This window comes from Hibiscus syriacus, unplaced genomic scaffold (assembly GCF_006381635.1).
Source record: "Hibiscus syriacus cultivar Baekdansim isolate YM2019G1 unplaced genomic scaffold, ASM638163v2 tig00117002_pilon, whole genome shotgun sequence".
NCBI lineage: Eukaryota > Viridiplantae > Streptophyta > Magnoliopsida > Malvales > Malvaceae > Hibiscus > Hibiscus syriacus.
In genome coordinates, this window is record NW_024063518.1 from 465164 (window position 1) to 484646 (window position 19483).

Consider the following 19483-nt stretch of genomic DNA (forward strand, 5'->3'; position numbering starts at 1 on the left):
ATTTGTTCGTATATGTCTTTACTCGAGTTTTTTTATATGAATTTTAACATTTTCCTTGTATTGTTCTTGTATGATTTCAAGTAGCTAATTTATTGTGTCAATGATATAGAATTATTATATGTTTAATTTACGAACTTTATTATAATTTTGAATATCGTTAAGAATATTTTTTTAATAAAAATATTAAAATTAAAAAAAATTGTAAAATTAATAATATATACGAAATCAAAATTAATATAAAATAGCCAAGACTTAAAGCAGCTATTAATACAGCTCTTTAACCTCCTAGCTTGGAGAGAGAAATTATTTTATCGCGCTCCACATCTCGTGGTATTTTTGTTTCCAGCTGGACTTGAGTTCATCAGTTCATCGAGGAAAGGATAATTAATGTTCAGACAAAAGTTCACCGACATAAACCGATATATATATGAGTGCGTAATACCTTATGCCAAAACTGGGGCTTATACGAGTGCGTAATACCTTATGCCAAAACTGGGGCTTCAAATGCTGTATAACCGACCATGCAAAGAATTTCAAAGCCATACCAAAACAGAAGCGATGAAAATTCAGTATCACACCTCTATGCTATCATCAAACCAATGTGGTTCCAGCTTTGTTCAAACTTCAAAACATATGTTATAATATCATAACGATGATTATCGACAAACAAATAAACATGATCGAAAAGGAAAAACAAAGAACACCAAGATTTACGTAGAAACCCAAAAGGAAAAAATTACGGGCAAATGAGAATAATTTCACTAATATAAAGGAAGAAATATAAAAGGATTTTGGTGAAAGAAAAAATTTGATTTCTAACCCTGACCCTTAGTATCTATTTATAGGGATAGATACTTGATTATAAAGGAAAACTAAATAAAGTATAAATCTATTTTAATAAAGTTTCTACTTTTAATCAAACTGGGTTCCTACTTTCTCAATAATATATATAATTAATTTGTACCACTTTGAATTCGAGTCAAACTCTAACAAATCTCAACCTTAACACGGATTCTAAAAGTGCAAAGGTTTCGAAATAAAAATTCTAAATTCGATGTGACACTCAAACTCAACAAAAAAATAATTATTCACGTCAACGAACAATTTCTACATCTCTTCCACAACACCCCTCAAATGGGTAATCTTCAGTAATGGACACCGACCGAATCCAAACTTTTTCTAGGCTTGGATTTAGTCTTCACATCAACATGGTTATCATAAGTGCTAACTTTGCTCACAAATGTTTCACCACAAGTAATATCATGCACAACATGATCCCAATCATCAACAATAGTTATATCTTCAAATTCATTATGTTCACGAAATTAAACTATTTTCTGCTTCACATAACCTTTCTGACCACGGTTATTTTGTTTAACAACGTTATTTTACACGGTGGATGAAACACCAACTGCATTATTTAAAACTGTTAAACCATGTAGAACATAAAACTGGTAGTCTTTCTCTCCCTTTTAACACGACAATAGAGTCCTTGCAAATTTTCATAACTCCACATTCACTGGAGAATTTGTACCCTTTTGAATCTATAGTACCTAACAAAATTAGATTTCTACTTAAATTTGGAACATGTCTCACATTACCAAGTGTTCGAACAATCCCATCGAACATCTTAATCTTGATTGTATCAATATTTGTGACTTTACAAGAGACATTATTTCCCAAAAATACATCACATGTAGATACAACTTCATACGTCACAAACCAGTCACGATTAGAACTCATATGAAAACTACTACCATAGTCAAATATCCACTCATCACTTGTTATAAAGTTGTCGTCAGCCGCAACTAGGAGCTCTCCGTCATCATACTCCTTTACTATACCGACCTCACCATATTTCCCATAGTTTTGCTCTTTATCTTCTTTATGATTTTATTTTGCAATTGTAACACTCCAATTTAACATGACCTTTCTTTTTACAATAGTGACAAGTTGTACCTTGCTTGGAAGATTTTGATCTACCCCTTCCAATATTATAAGAAGAACGCTCGCCTTTTCTTCCACTATCTGAGCTAGTCGATTGCATCATGAGACAATTTGCCTAGGGATCGGAACCAGATACAAGATGTTTCATCTTGTCAAACGAGTGCAAGCCCTTGTAAACTTCTTCAAAAGTGAGTGTTTCATGACTGTACAAGATTATATCTCTGAAAGACGCGTAGGAAAGAGGCAACGAACATAGGAGGATCAATCATAAGTCTTCTTGATCATACTTCACTTCTAAAGTCTCTAGATCAGAGACATTTTCCTTGAATGCGGTTAGGTGCTCTTCAAGAGACGAACCTTCCGCCAACTTGAGAGAATAAAGAAGTTGTTTTAGGTGCAACTTACTGGTCAATGATTTATGCATGCAATATTGCTTCAATTTTGAACAAAAAGATGCAACTGTTTTTTCTTTCAACACATCCTGTAAAATTAGATTTGATAAGTGTAAACGAACCAGAGAAAGAGCTTTACGATCCTTACGTTTTCCTCATTCGTCCATTGTGTTATCGGCTTCTCATCAAATCCTTCTATTGCATCGTCGAGATCTAACTGTGCAAGAAAATCCCGAATCTTCACCTGCTATAGCGAGAACCTGGTGTTTCGATCCAACAACGAAATATCATACTTCATTGTTGCCAAAATCTTGAACCTGAAGCTCTTATACAAATTTGTTATAATATCATAACGATGATTATCGGCAAACAAATAAACATGATCGGAAAAAAACCAAGATTTACGTGGAAAGCCCAAAAGGGAAAAATCACGGGAGAGGAGAAGAATTTCACTAATATGAAAAACGAAAATACAAGAGGATTTTGGTGAAATAAAAAACTTGATTTCTAACCCTGACTGTAACATCCCAAAACTAGAGCAAGTGACTAAAATGGAAGTTTTGAAAATTTGAAGTCTAATTTCGAAAGATCTGAAAGTTCAGAGACTTAATTAGGAATATTTTGAAGACTATTTGGTAAATATGTAAGGAAGTAAGGGAAATTGGTCTTTGCAAAGAGAGATTTTTATTATCTCTTTATAAAAGAGATAACCACGTGTAAATGGGAAAGAAAATTCTGGAGAGATGGGTTCAGTTTCTTCTTCTTCCTGTGTCTTCATGTATAAGGTGAGTTGGATTTAATTTGCTTGTTTCTTCAATCTTATGGTTTCTTTTGATTCTTGAGTGATAAGAAAGAGTAAGGGAAGAGTTATGGTGACCTAAAACTCCAAAATGAACAAGTTATAAGAGATTTAGAAAAAAGAGTGTTTAAGTGAATTATTGAAATAGAAGGAGTTAACAGAATTTGAAGTTAAATTTGGCTTGTCAAAGGGTTAATTAAGAAGTTAGAGGTGATAGAATTGAATTAAGAACACATGGAAAATTTGATGAAATTCTTTGATTCAAGAATTGTGGTGAATTATGAGGGATAGTTAAGTATTATAGTGTTATAAGAAGGTTTACATATGTATAGATGAGTTTTAAGGCATAAGGAGGGGTTAATAAGTAGAATTTGAGGTCAAAGTAAGAATTTTCGGGCTCAAATGGAATTTCTGGGTTGTGTCCATCGATGCATATTCAATGTGCATCAATGCACTCTCAAATAAATGAACATCGATTGCAATTGGTGCATCGATGCATAAGAAGTGCATCGATACATCCCCTTAAAATAAAAACATCGAATGTAATTGGTGTATCGCTGCATGGGTAGTGCACGATGCACATGTTAAAGAATGCATCGATGCACTTCAAGGGGAAATTGAAATAGACATTTCTTTTGGTCTAATAAATGATAGATTAGAATATATCAATTAGATACTGATATATATCAATGTATGATTATGTAGATACCGAACTCGAACAAGTTCTGGAAAGATCATCAAATTAAGATTCGATTGAAAGAAAGGAAATCATAAAAGTGAATTGGAACTTAATGAGGCCAAGGTGAGTGCATCTTATTTGTAGAAGATTATATGGAAATTGGACTTGTGATAAGTCTATTTCCTATAATAATAGCTCATTAAGTCTTGATTATAAGTATGTTAATAATATGAAGTGTATGTATGTTTGATTATATGAATTGATATGTTTTGTATGTGCTATGTGGTTTATGTAAAAATACTATTAAGTGTTAATGAGAGAATATAAAAAGTTATGAAATTATAGGAATATAGAAGATAAGGCAAGAGATGTATGGAAATGGAAATAGATGTTTATGAAGAGTCATAGGAGAACAAATATAAGTCATATGATAATGAAATATAAGACTATGTGAATACATGGTTATGAGATAAAATATGTAATAATAGGAAAATATGATGAAAGTGAGTTCATGAGAAGTGATAGGAACTAGGTAAGCATGGGTAACAGTACATGCATAATGGAAACATGAGTTGGATAAGTACATAGTATTATGATCCATTATGAGAATTAGTATAATAGAGCTTTTTGATTTAATGAGAGTTAAGGGAACTAAATAAGATTGAATTATAGAATGAAATGGGAATAGTATATCAATTAGGAAACTTGAATATAAAGGGACACTACGTATTTGTAAGATAAGTAATATGCTAAATATATATATGGAGCAATATGAAAAGATTATAATGTATATATGAAATTGAATTAAGTAAATAGATTAAATTAATACATAAATAAAAATACTATTAAATGATATATGTTTAGAAATACGACATAATTGATATAATCTAAGGGAATACAAAGAAATGGAGTATAAGGTAGATGATGTGATATAAGTTATATACATATGATATATGTTATCAAGTAATATGAAAGGACTCTGAAAATCTATATAAGCTATGTGAAAGTGTTCTAGGTGTTTCTATGTGTATATGAAGTATATATGATCATATGTGAATACGATATGATATGTATGTTTACATGAATACCTGAGAAATGATCTAAGCTATATGATATAATATACGTGAGCATATACACTTTGAATATATGTTATATGACATGGATCTATGTGACTATGTGAGAAAGTATATAAGCTATGTGACATGTAAATGTGAATCATATGAAAATGTCTACGCGTAAGTGAACTATGTATATATATGAATATGTGAAATGACATAAATGAAATGCCCATGTTATGTGTCTTGAGAGCTAGATGTATAGTTGGCATGCCAAGAGTCGAGGGTCTACGCGGTCCTTCGGGACATATATGTATTCTTGGAACATGTGTGATGTCTTTTGAGACACATACTTGATCATTTGTATATGTATATGATTCTTAAGGAATTATTTCTACGTGGTCCTTAGGGACATTTATATGGCACTTCGGTGTAATTCTACGCGGCACTTCGGTGCAATTCTACGTAGCACTTCGGTGCATTTATACGAGCTGTGGTGACAGAATTAGTGCACAACCTCTATAGACTCACATATTTATAGTTCTCACATGTGTACATGGGCTAATAAAGAAATAACAACAAACATATATTACATGTGACTTGTATGCTTTTGTGCTATGAATTGTATCATATGATTAGAATGATGATATGTGTATTGCATGGTTAAATGAGTCATGTTGGTTAAAATTTTAAGTACGAAAGGATATGAATACAAGATATAAATAATAATCATATTTATAGTAAAGTAAGGTTAATGATGAAAGAATGAATGATGTGTATATGTGTACATTTGATTACATGAAATGCTATATTTTTGTGGGATAGGATGATATGATGTTCACGCATGATTAAGTAGTTAGATTTACTTTCATGTGTTTAATGTCTCACTAAGTCATAGACTTAGCGTGTGAGTGTTTCACATGTAGGTTCCGGAAAGCAAGAAGAGAAGTTTAGAGGAGCAAGACATGTCAGATTCTCCTTTCCACAATTCATATCAAAAATATGTTTAAATTATATGTATTTTGTCATATGAAATGTAGTTGGCATGTAAGATAAAAGATTTGTACTGGATACGCTCTGACTAATTTGTAAAACCATATGTTTTATAAAATAGAAATTATTTGGATTTTATTGGAAATGTCTAACTGAATTTTAGATTTTGTCAAAATAAAAGTTTTGAACGGTCAATGTGACACCTCGAACTCGTATTCGGGTCAGGTACGGGTTGGGGTGTTACATTTAATGGTATCAGAGCTATGGTTTAGTCGATTTTAGGTTTAAAATGAAGTCAAAAGTGTTTTAAAAAGTATACATGCCAACACAAAGTGGAAATTTTTTTTGATCTGATAGTGTAATGAGTGTACTGTCTTGTTAATAAAGTTAAATTGTTATGTTATAATAGATATTTGATCATGAGAATTTCCAAAGTAAAATAGAAGTCGATACACCTGAAGGTAATAGCAATTTACCTGCCTGGCCAGGTAGGAAGAAGAGCAAACACCTCAGGGAATGCCTGTATAATTAGAGAATGATTCATGATGTTGAATGAATGTATCGAAATAGTTAAAGAGTTATGAGCACCGAGCTCAAGGGTAAGTTTGAGGAAGGTTATGTTGTTACAGACCTTTAGATAAATGATATGAAGATAATGCTAGAAGGTGTTCATTGTTCCAAAGTGGAGAAATTAAATTGAGAAGTTCGTTATTACGTGGATAAGATAGAATATGGTGAACAAGTGTCACCATAAGGACGCTAGAAGATCCATAATGTTGTACTATAGAAGGAGAAAGTTAGCGTTGGCTAACAAGAATATGTGATGGGAATGTACTGGAAGTATAAGATTATAAGATGTTGTCATATGATAACCAAATATGAAATGGATCTGGATACAGTTGTATATTGAGTAAAGCTGAGGATTGATAAGAAGAGTTTGAGAATGTGTATATCTATATTAGTTATAAGACAAAGGAAGCCATAATGTTGAGTTTGAACAACGGAAATTTCAGGATGTATGAGAATAGAGGTGAAATCGACAAGTTAAGTAAACGAATTTTGAGATAATTTCGATTAGAAATGATATATGATTAGTTGACTAGGGCTTGTGCCCTAGATTGAACATATGTTATTAACTAGCTATCAGAGTAAAAGTGATAGAGTTATAAGATTGGAGGAAAAGATAAGTTGATAATTAATTATGATGTGAATCTGAAATAGTTGTGTATTATGATCAGATAGCTATGATGTCGAGAATAAGATAAGTATTTGTATAAAACCTTAAGGAAGGAAAACACAAGTATAAAAAGTAAATAATGAAGTTCTGTATAAGTAAATGGGTTATCAAAGTTATGAGTATGCAATGAAGATTGATACACAGAGATGATGTAGGTGATAGGACAAGAGTATGTGAACATGAAAAGAAAAGTATGATTTGTGTATAAGGAATAAATAAAGGAATAATGGAGTAAAGAAATGAAAGGGATTGAGTTAAAGGATCATAAACAATAAAGGTTATATGGAAGCGTAGATGATAATTTTGATATAGAAGTAAGAAAATGTGCAAGGTGATGTGAAAAGATTGTTTGATTCCGTAAAGTATATGTTTAATTACATTTGAAGAAGATTTAAGGTCGTGTTTTTGGTTAAATGATGATGGAAAACGAATTTGGTTATTATTGTAAGGCAGTTAGAGATGAATTTATGATGTTGAGTGATGAAAATGGATGTTACTGTAATGAGTGACATTATATGGATTTTAGAAAGGTCGAAGGAAAATGAAAAATCGAAGGAGAAAAAAAAAAGATAGAAATGGAATGAAGTTACTGGTTATTATTTATATGATAAGTGACAGTAAATGAATGTATAAAGGAAAAAGGAAGTTGAAGAACTAAAGGAATGAAAGGTTAAGTAAACGAGGTAACATGAGAACATTAAAAGGTATGTTCTTATTGGTATGTGCAATGAAAATTCGAGGGCGAATTTTCTTAAAAGGATGGGAGATTTATAACATCCCAAAACTAGAGTAAGTGACTAAAATGGAAGTTTTGAAAATTTGAAGTCTAATTTCAAAAGATCTGAAAGTTCAGAGACTTAATTAGGAATATTTTGAAGACTATTTGGTAATTATATAAGGAAGTAAGGGTAAATTGGTCTTTGCAAAGAAAGATTTTTATTATCTCTTTATAAAAGAGATAACCACGTGTAAATGGGAAAGAAACTTCTGGAGAGATGGGTTCAGTTTCTTCTTTTTCCCGTGTCTTCATGTATAAGGTGAGTTGGATTTAATTTGCTTGTTTCTTCAATCTTATGGTTTATTTTGATTCTTGAGTGATAAGAAAGAGTAAGGGAAGAGTTATGGTGACCTAAAACTCCAAAATGAACAAGTTATAAGAGATTTAGAAAAAAGAGTGTTTAAGTGAATTATTGAAATAGAAGGAGTTAACAGAATTTGAAGTTAAATTTGACTTGACAAAGGGTTAATTAAGAAGTTAGAGGTGATAGAATGAATTAAGAACACATGGAAAATTTGATGAAATTCTTTGATTCAAGAATTGTGGTGAATTATGAGGATTAAGTGTTATAGTGTTATAAGAAGGTTTACATATGTATAGATGAGTTTTTAAGGCATAAGGAGGGGTTAATAAGTAGAATTTGAGGTCAAAGTAAGAATTTTTGGGCTCAAATGGAATTTATGGGTTGTGTGCATCGATGCATATTCAATGTGCATCGATGCACTCTCAAATAAATGAACATCGATTGCAATTGGTGCATCGATGCATAAGGAGTGCATCGATGCATCCCCTTAAAATAAAAACATCGAATGTAATTGGTGTATCGATGCATGGGTATGCATCGATGCACATGTTAAAGAATGCATCGATGCACTATAGAATGCATCGATGCACTTCAAGGGGAAATTGAAATAGATATTTCTTTTGGTCTAAGAAATGATAGATTAGAATATATCAATTGGATATTAATATGTATCAATGTATGATTATGTAGATACCGAACTTGAACAAGTTCTGGAACGATCATCAAATTAAGATTCGATTGAAGAAATGAAATCATAAAGTGATTGGAACTTAGTGAGGCCAAGGTGAGTGCATCTTATTTGTATACGATTATATGGAAATTGGACTTGTGATAAGTATATTTCCTTTAATAATAGTTCATTAAGTCTTGATTATAAGTATGTTAATAATATGAAGTGTATGTATGTTTGATTATATGAATTGATATTTTTGTATGTGTTATGTGGTTTATGTAAAAACATTATTAAGTGTTAATGAGAGAATATAAAATAAGTTATGAAATTATAGGAATATAGAAGATAAGGCAAGAGATGTATGAAATGGAAAGATGTTTATGAAGAGTCATAGGAGAACAATATAAGTCTATGATAATGAAATATAAGACTATGTGAATACATGTTTATGAGATAAAATATGTAATAATAGGAAAATATGAAAGTGAGTTCATGAGAAGTGAAGGAACTAGGTAAACATGGGTAACAGTACATGCATAATGGAAACATGAGTTGGATAAGTACATAGTGTTATGATCCATTATGAGAATTAATATAATAGAGCTTTTTGATTTAATGAGAGTTAAGGGAACTAAATAAGATTGAATTATATAATGAAATGGGAATAGTATATCAATTAGGAAACTTGAATTTAAAGGGACAATATGTATTTGTAAGATAGGTTATATGCTAAATATATATATGGAGCTATATGAAAAGATTATAATGAATATATGAAATTGAATTAAATAAATAGATTAAATTAATACATAAATAAAATACTATTGAATGATATGTTTAGAAATACGACATAATGATATAATCTAAGGGAATACAAAGAATGGAGTATAAGGTAGATGATGTGATAAGTTTATATACATATATGATATGTTATCAAGTAATATGAAAGGACTCTGAAAATTTATATAAGTTACGTGAAAGTGTTCTAGGTGTTTCTATGTGTTATATGAAGTATATATGATCATATGTGAATAAGATATGATATGTATGTTTACATGAATACCTGAGAATGATCTAAGCTATATGATATGATATACGTGAGCATATGCACTTTGGATATATGTTATATGACATGGGTCTATGTGACTATGTGAGAAAGTATATAAGCTATGTGACATGTAAATGTGAATCATATGAAAATGTTCTACGTGTAAGTGAACTATGTATATATATGAATATGTGAAATGACATAAATGAAAATGCCTATGTTATGTGTCTTGAGAGCTAGAGGTATAGTTGGCATGCCAAGAGTCGAGGGTCTACACGGTTCTTCGGGACATATATGTATTCCTTGGAACATGTGTGATGTCTTTTGAGACACATACTTGATCCTTTGTATATGTATATGATTCTTAAGGAATTATTTCTACCTGGTCCTTAGGGATATTTTATATGGCACTTCGGTGCAATTCTACGCGACACTTCCGAGGTGTCACATTGACTTTTCAAACTTTTATTCGTATAAAATAGTGAGTAATTTAAAAACTTTTATAACATTTAACTTATTCAAAACGATTACAAAACTATTCAAAGCTTATACAATATATCTTTTTGAATACATGCCAACTAGAACTTTATATATTAAAGTACATATTAATCACCTCTTTTCTGATCTGACATTGAGTAAGGAGAACTGACCTGTCTTACTCCACATCGCTCTTTACTCTTCTCCATACCTACGTGTAAATCACTTACACGCTAAGTCGTTGACTTAGTGAGGCATATAAAACATATAATAAACCACAAACCATTTCATATAACATAATGCATACTTATACATATATCATTAATATACTTATCAGTACTCATATCATTATTACTAATTTATTTCTATCATGTAAGCATATATTGAACCTTTCTATACTCACCATCGAGTATCCATGTCATTTCACAACAAAGCATATATAGTATCATAAAAGTTATTTATTATCTTTAAAGCCCTTGCATTAGCCCATGTATACATTTGAGAACTTAAGGTATGTGAGTACATTGAGGTTGTGCACTAATGATGTTACCACAGCTCGTATCAATTCCCTCATGGGGCACCGAACCTTAGTTCAGTATTTGTCCCGAAGGACCAGTCCATAGATCCCGAAGAACCTAGGTAAACAGTCCATATGTCCCGAAGAACATAGGTAAACAGTCCATATGTCCCGAAGAACATAGGTAAACAGTTTATATGTCCCGAAGAACATAGGTAAACCCTCGACCCTTGGTATGTCAACTATACCACTAGCTCTCTTATCACATAACATGGGCATTAACATTCATAACAGTTCAATTTACTTATTCATATCCTTTCTCTTATGAACATATATCTTTTCTTTTCAGTCACGTACCAAATGTACGTGTAATCATTGATCTTATAATCACATGTTCATTCTCTTCGGTCACATACCATATGTATGTGTAAACATATATCTAATATCATATAACACGCATCACAAATGCATGTATTCACATAAATCATTTCTTATAGCTTTATTCATATCACATTTCATATAAGCTCATATCTTATTTCACATATACTTTCCATATAACTTATATCTCATAATCACACAATCATAACATTGATCACCAATCAAATAACATTTTAGGAGTTACTTCTTACCATAGTAACTCCATCACTGGCTCATCGCAAGCCAAATGTTTATTCAATAATATAAGTACAAATTAAATTGCACTCACCTTAGCTTTGCTTTGATTCGATTATAATCCTTCAATTGATCCGGAACGGGATCACGTTCTATATCTACATCATCATACATAGATCTATATTAGTATTATAACTAATATACTCTAATGGTTCACTCTTTAGACTAAGAGAAAAGGAAATTTCATCTTTTAATGAAGGTATGCATCGATGCACTATTGATGCATCGGTGCATAAAATGCATTCGATGTTGTATTATTACTGGGATGCATCGATGCACTACTTATGCATCGATGCAAGAATTGCATTCGATGTATTTATTTTAAAATAGTGCATCGATGCACTTCCTGTGCATCGATACACCTTCAAACGATTTCTGGGTTTTAACCTTGATGCATCAATGCACTATGAATGTGCATCGATTCACTCTGCCTAGAACCTCTTTTTGAACCCGAAAATTCATTCATTTTGGATTAAATCATTCATGTTTCATCCCCTTTTTCCTTCTTAACTCTAGTACACATACTTAAACCGATATATACTCATTTATTTCATCTTAAACCTTAATATTCTCTCATCTTTATTAACTTCAAGAATCATACCAGATTTTTAACATGTTTTAAATCTAATTCTAACACTCCATATTCCTTAATTAGATTGATGACAAGTCAAATTCCTTCTCAAAATTCACTTACTAACTCTTTTCCAGAATTTCCTTTAAAAACTCATTTTCTTTAATCTTTCATAACTTTTTTATCTTTTGATTTTAGAACAACTTAAGCTTTCCATAAGCTTAAGTATTACCTAATGATCAAAACCCACTCTTAAAATTAACAAATAATCAACTAACAAGGAATCTTACCTTTGCAAGCTTGGCTCTTCTCCCTCTCGTACATAAAGAAGAAGAAGAAGAAGATTAAGAGAATATCTCTTCATCATTATCCCCTCTAACATATATATATCCTTATCATATCTATTTTTAATTCATTTATTAGTCAAATGACCATTTTGCACTCTATTTCATTTGATAATTACTAACAACTTTTAGGATTTATTTCCAGATAAATCATTGAACTAATCCATTCTTCTACTTTAATCACCAAATTTATGAAACTTTACCATTTAGTCACTAACCCATAGTTTGGGATGTTACAACTCTCCCCTCCTTATAAGAAAATTCGTCCTCGAATTTTCACTGCACATCTTAATAAGAACATATCTTCTAATGTTCTTACGTTGCTTCTCTGACTTATTATTTCTTGTCATCATCAGAAACTTACTTTTCAATCCTTTAGTTTTCCAACTATCTTTTTCGTTTATACATTCATCTTCTGTTGCTTATCATATAAACAATAACCAGTAATACCAATCCATTGTTGTCTTTTCTCTCATTCGATTACGTATTTTTCCTTTGACCTTTCTAAAATTCCATATAATGTCACTCATCACGTTGACAGTAACATTCATCTCATCACTCTATATCATAAATCCATCTATTTCTTCATAACTCTCTAATTACCTTATAGCCATACCAAACTTGTATTTCGTCATCATTTGACCAAAACACAACTTTAAATCTTCGTCAATTGTGATTAAACATATACTTTAAGGAGTCAAACAATATTTTCACATCACCTTGCACACTTTTCGTGTTTCTATATCGAACTTATCATTTACACTTCCATACGAATCCTCACTTCATTCACTATATATCACATTTACGTAATCAAAATATACAACTATATCCAATACAATTTCATCACAAAATTTTGTTAGTCAACGCTAACTCTTTCATTCTAAAGTACAAATCCTTATCATCTCCACACTCTTTCTTATACACAATACTATCCCTTTATTTCAAATTCATAACTCTGATTTCATTCATATAATGTTACTTATCCTGTAGACAGTAACATCAATTCTTATCACTCAAAATCAAAAATCAATCAATTGATTTCTTTCCTCATTTTATAATTAATTCACCACAATCCAAACTTTTACTCATTCTTTCATCCTTGTCTGTATTACGATACAGATAATCTCTTCATATAACCTTACATACTTTTCTTACTTCTAATCAAACTTATAATCTGCACTTCCTTACCTTTATCATATTTAATCTTTTAAACACCATCTTTTCATTTCTTTATCCATTTATCCTTTCATTATCAAAATCTTCTTATATACGAATCATATCTTTATCACCTCTTTATAACGTTAATAATCAACTTCACTTATACATAACTTCATTCTTTACTATCTCTTATAATTGTATTTTCATTCATCAGCTTCTAATCCTTTAACTTAATATACTCCAACTTCATAACTCTGTTAATCAACATCGATTCTTCTAATCTAAAGCGAAAACCTTCATCTAACCATTCATATACATTTTTTGCAATTGGAATTATTTCAACAATTACCAAATCTCAATACTCATCTCACCCCTTTATAATACTTTTCCCGCTTCAATTTTCATAACTCTAACAGAACTTTTAATCTAATTCACAAAGGTTGTCTTTAACCTTGGTTTATTATCAATTAAATCATTGTTTAATCTTTCAGTACCAAACCATACTAATTGAGTCTATCTGACTCTCATCAGATTTGATTCTCTGGCAGAGAATACAACTAATTCATACCTTATCTGAAGTTAAAAACCAGAATCTCTACCTCTCTTTGATGGTACTGAACTCTATGAAGCACCAATTCTCTTAATCATATGAGATTTTTATTCTCCAAACTTTTCATTCTGAGCTCTTTCTCTTTAAAGCTTTAACACAATTAACAATTTCTTGAAACGATAACAAATTCAAAACCAGTAACACTCTTTTAATTTAAGGCGCAAGTCCTAAACAACAAATCACATGTATCATTTTCAATCAGAATTAACTCAGCAGCAATTCTGCTTAGCTTATTAAACTTATAATCATACTCATACAAGGTGTAATTCCCTTGTTTCAAGCTCGTGTATTCTAGTTTCATATGTCTTATAAACTGGTCATCAATGCACTTATTCTTGAACTCTTATACAATTCTAATCACATCATTTAATCTTTTAACGTTCTTATGGTGACAATTGTCCACCATACTCTAACTTACCAAAGTAGTAACAAAACTACTCAATTCAACATCTCCACTTTGAAGAAATGAAAACCTTCTATCATATCATTCAACCAAAGGTCTATAACAATAGAACCTTCCTCAAATCCACCCTTGAACTTGGGTACTCACAACTTTATCAACTAATTTGATACATTCATTCTATGAGTTAAATAAGTATAAATTGAAAACACATCAGAACATTCTTCAACATGAAGAATAATTTTCCAAATTTTATACAAGCACTTCCTGAGGTGTTCGCTCTTCTCCCTGCCTGGCCAGGGCAGGTGAATGCTATTACCTTCAGGTTTATTACCTTTCACTTCTTTCGAAGCTCTTATTATCATACTTCTATTATCACATAATAATATATTTTTATTAGCAAGACAGCATACTCCTTACACTATCAGATCAGAATTTTTTCCTTTGAGTTGGCATGTATACATTTTAAAACACTTCTGACTTCGATTTAAGCCTAGAATCAGCTAAACCGTAGCTCTGATACCATTAAATGTAACACCCCCAACCCGTATCCGACCCGGATACGAGTCCGAGGTGTTACATTGACTTTTCAAACTTTTATTCGTATAAAATAGTGAGTAATTTAAAAACTTTTATAACATTTAACTTATTCAAAACGATTACAAAACTATTCAGAGCTTATACAATATATCTTTTTGAATACATGCCAACTAGAACTTTATATATTAAAGTACATATTAATCACCTCTTTTCTGATCTGACATTGAGTAAGGAGAACTGACATGTCTTACTCCACATCGCTCTTTACTCTTCTCCATACCTACGTGTAAATCACTTACACGCTAAGTCGTTGACTTAGTGAGGCATATAAAACATATAATAAAACCACAAACCATTTCATATAACATAATGCATACTTATACATATATCACTAATATACTTATCAGTACTCATATCATTATTACTAATTTCTTTCTATCATGTAAGCATATATTGAACCTTTCTATACTCACCGTCGAGTATCCATGTCATTTCACAACAAAGCATATATATAGTATCATAACAAGTTATTTATTATCTTTAAAGCCCTTGCATTAGCCCATGTATACATTTGAGAACTTAAGGTATGTGAGTACATTGAGGTTGTGCACTAATGCTGTCACCACAGCTCGTATCAATTCCCTCATGGGGCACCGAACCTCCGAAGGACCAGTCCATAGATCCCGAAGAACCTAGGTAAACAATCCATATGTCCCGAAGAACATAGGTAAACAGTTCATATGTCCCGAAGAACATAGGTAAACAGTCCATATGTCTCAAAAAACATAGGTAAACCCTCGACCCTTGGCATGCCAACTATACCACTAGCTCTCTTATCACATAACATGGGCATTAACATTCATAACAGTTCAATTTACTTATTCATATCCTTTCTCTTATGAACATATATCTTTTCTTTTCAGTCACGTACCAAATGTACGTGTAATCATTGATCTTATAATCACATGTTCATTCTCTTCGGTCACATACTATATGTATGTGTAAACATATATCTAATATCATATAACACGCATCACAAATGCATGTGTTCACATAAATCATTTCTTATAACTTTATTCATATCACATATTTATATAAGCTCATATCTTATTTCACATATACTTTCCATATAACTTATATATCTCATAATCACACAAATCATAACATTGATCACCAATCAAATAACATTTTACGAGTTACTTCTTACCATAGTAACTCTATCACTGGCTCATCGCAAGCCAAATGTTTATTCAATAATATAAGTACAAATTAAATTGCACTCACCTTAGCTTTACTTTGATTCGATTATAATCCTTCAATTGATTCGGAACGGGATCACGTTCTATATCTACATCATCATACATAGATCTATATTAGTATTATAACTAATATACTCTAATGATTCACTCTTTAGACTAAGAGAAAAGGCAATTTCATCTTTTAATGAAGGTATGCATCGATGCACTACTGATGCATCGGTGCATAAAATGCATTCGATGTTGTATTATTATTGGGATGCATCGATGCACGAATTGTATTCGATGTATTTATTTTAAAAGAGTGCATCGATGCACTTCCTGTGCATCGATACACCTTCAAACGATTTCTGGTTTTAACCTTGATGCATCGATGCACTATGAATGTGCATCGATGCACTCTGCCCAAAACCTCTTTTTGAACCCGAAAATTCATTCATTTTGGATTAAATCATTCATGTTTCATCCCTTTTTTCCTTCTTAACTCTAGTACACATACTTAAACCAATATATACTCATTTATTTCATCTTAAACCTTAATATTCTCTCATCTTTATTAACTTCAAGAATCATACCATATTTTTTAACATGTTTTAAATCTAATTCTAACACTCCATATTCCTTAATTAGATTGATGACAAGTCAAATTCCTTCTCAAAATTCACTTACTAACTCTTTTCCAGAATTTCCTTTAAAAACTCATTTTCTTTAATCTTTCATAACTTCTTTATCTTTTGATTTTAGAACAACTTAAGCTTTCCATAAGCTTAAGTATTACCTAATGATCAAAACCCACTCTTAAAATTAACAAATAATCAGCTAACAAGGAATCTTACCTTTGCAAGCTTGGCTCTTCTCTCTCTCGTACATGAAGAAGAAGAAGAAGAAGATGATGATGAAGAGAATATCTCTTCATCCTTATCCCCTCTAACATATATATCCTTATCATATCTATTTTTAATTCATTTATTAGTTAAATGACCATTTTGCCCTCTACTTCATTTGATAATTACTAACAACTTTTAGGATTTATTTCCAGATAAATCATTGAACTAATCAATTCTTCTACTTTAATCACCAAATTTCTGAAACTTTACCATTTAGTCACTAACCCATAGTTTGGGATGTTACAAATTCTACGTGGCACTTCAGTGCATTTATACGAGCTGTGGTGACAGCATTAGTGCACAACCTCTATAGACTCACATATACATAGTTCTCACATGTGTACATGGGCTAATAAAGAAATAACAACAAACATATATTACATGTGACTTGTATGCTTTTGTGCTATGAATTGTATCATATGATTTGAATGATGATATATATATTGCGTGGTTAAATGAGTCATGTTGGTTAAAATGTTAAGTACAAAAGGATATGACTACAAGATTTAAATAATAATCATATTTATAGTAAAGTAAGGTTAATGATGGAAAGAATGAATGATGTGTATATGTGTACATTTGATTACATGAAATGCTATATTGTTTTGTAGGATAGGATGATATGATATGTTCACGCATGATTAAGTAGTTAGATTTACTTTCATGTGTTTAATGTCTCACTAAGTCATAGACTTAGCGTGTGAGTGTTTCACACGTAGGTTCCGGAAAGCAAGAAGAGAAGTTTAGAGGAGCAAGACAGGTCAGATTCTCCTTTCCACAATTCAGATAAGAAATATGTTTAAATTATATATATTTTGTCATATGAAATGTAGTTGGTATGTAAGATAAAAGATTTGTACTGGATACGCTCTGACCAATTTGTAAAACCATACGTTTTATAAAATAGAAATTATTTGGATTTTATTGGAAATGTCTAACTGAATTTCATTAGATTTTGTCAAAATAAAAGTTTTGAATGGTCAATGTGACACATCGACTCGTATTTGGGTCGGGTACGGGTTGGGGGTGTTACACTGACGTTAATATCTATTTATAGGGATAAATATTTGATTACAAAGTAAAACTAAATAAAATAAAAATCTACTTTAATAAAGTTTTCAACTTTTAACCAAATTGGGTTTCTTATTTTCCCAATATTTATATATTAATTAATTTGTGTCACTTTGAATTCGAGTCAAACTCTAACACCATCGATGTACCACTTCCTCTGGTAAGGTCCATACTCCGGTGCTTCGACAACCTGCAAGTCTACAATTAATTCGTGAAGAGCTGCAAGTTGAGTGAGGGCAATGGCCAGTGGTGGATTTAGAAAAATTTTGAAGCTGAGCACACGTATATAAATAATATAAATTTTTTGATACGATAGAATTTCAAGGTGGACACCATAGAATTTCAGGGTGGGCGCGTGCCCACCCTGAGCTTAACGTGCGTCCACCATTGGCAACGGCGGCATCGGGAGTACACGTGAAGTGGTCGTTGTGTCGGGGTTGTCTGCTGCCTCCAGCACTTAGAGACTAGACGAACTTGACGTGAGTGCCATATTATGATGATTAGCATTATCGGCGGAGATCATAGGCTTATTAATTACCGTTCTACTACTACTCTGCACGAGATTAGCGATGGAGGAAATGACAGCGGGAAAACGGTGGTGGTAGAGTCGTATGTGGTGGACGTCCCAGTGGGGAACAACAAAGAGGATACCTGCTGTTTTGCTGATATGATCATAGGGTGTAACTTGAGGTCTTTAGCTAGACTAACAGAAAAAATGGCTAAGTTTTAGGAATTTTTCTTTGCTATTTTCAATGATTCATTTTTCTATTTTTATTCGTTTAAAAGAACGGAGGAGGACTAGAAACAAGTTTTGCCCATTACCGGAACCTTTCATAGGTTTTTATTTTTATTTTTATAATGGGCCGATATGGTTTTTTTTCACATTTGGGGTGGTGATAGGGTTATTTGCATTTGAACCTTGATTTTTCTATGTTAACATAATCAGTTTTATCACTCCGATTGTGGTTATGTAATAAATAAATTGGTACTTTCTTCCTCACCCTGAAGTTTCTGCCCTATTTATAAATGAAATTCCTCGGTTTTCGCATATGCAAGGAAAGAGAGACTTAGAACC

The 19483-nt window shown here is 31.6% G+C and overlaps 1 pseudogene; it reads left to right on the forward strand.

The window, feature by feature from the left end:
- Window positions 1-558: 558 nt before the first annotated feature.
- Window positions 559-19151, forward strand: LOC120194856 (annotated as a pseudogene).
- The last annotated feature ends 332 nt before the right edge of the window (window positions 19152-19483 follow it).